This window comes from Etheostoma cragini, chromosome 17 (genome assembly GCF_013103735.1).
Source record: "Etheostoma cragini isolate CJK2018 chromosome 17, CSU_Ecrag_1.0, whole genome shotgun sequence".
In the NCBI taxonomy this organism is placed as follows: domain Eukaryota; kingdom Metazoa; phylum Chordata; class Actinopteri; order Perciformes; family Percidae; genus Etheostoma; species Etheostoma cragini.
In genome coordinates this window covers 20,165,123-20,165,994 of record NC_048423.1, presented here as the reverse complement: position 1 = coordinate 20,165,994, position 872 = coordinate 20,165,123, and the positions used below count along the sequence as shown (strand labels likewise).

The following is an 872-nucleotide window of genomic DNA, read 5'->3' as shown; positions in this document are numbered from 1 at the left end:
CAATAAAGCAAAAGCTGTCAGTAGTTCAGTAAACATTACAACATTATCAAATATTGAGACTTTCTATCTTGAAATATTAGGACGATAAGGACTTTCTTTCTTGAAATATTAGGGCTTTTTATCTTGAAATATTAGGACTTTTTATCTTGAAGTATTAGGATTTTTTATCTTGAAATATTAGGACTTTCTATCTTGAAACATTCCCATCTGAGGTGTAGTGGAGTGGAGTAGGAAGTAGCAGCAGGGGCCAGACTCTCTGGACTAATGAAATGTACCAGAGTCTGGTAAGACCAGGCTAGTGTCCCAGAGTCTGGTAGGACAAGGCTAGCGTACCGGAGTCGGGTAGAACCAAGCTAGTGTACCAGAGTCTGGTAGGACCAGGTTAGTGTACCAGAGTCTGGTAGGACAGGTTTGTGGACCAGAATCTGGTAGGAAAAGGCTAGCGTACCAGAGTCGGGTAGGACCAGGCTAGTGTTCCAGAGTCTGGTAGGACCAGGTTAGTGTACCTGAGTCTGGTAGGACCAGGTTAGTGTACCAGAGTCTGGTAGGACCAGGTTAGTGTACCAGAGTCTGGTAGGAACAGGCTAGTGTCCCAGAGTCTGGTAGGACAAGGCTAGTGTACCAGAGTCAGGTAGGACCAAGCTACCAAACTTGGGCTTTTATGGCCAAAAGGATATGATACACAGGAAAACACACTACCACAATAAAACAACACACCAAACCACAACAGTATGTGTTAGTTCTACATTAATTCTTTTATGATTTTCTTAAAGTGACAGCCCTAACTTACACTTTATTATAGCACAGTGTTAAACTTCAAGGCTATTCTTCTGGGATGTTAATTATTTTATGTAAAAAATATGTATAGATCC

At 41.5% G+C, this 872-nt stretch overlaps 1 long non-coding RNA gene across 1 annotated transcript; it reads left to right on the top strand.

The window, feature by feature from the left end:
- The first annotated feature begins 285 nt into the window (after window positions 1–285).
- Window positions 286–654, top strand: LOC117960414. The gene is made up of 2 exons (XR_004660145.1): window positions 286–381; window positions 439–654. It is a non-coding gene; the product is annotated as an uncharacterized LOC117960414 (long non-coding RNA).
- The last annotated feature ends 218 nt before the right edge of the window (window positions 655–872 follow it).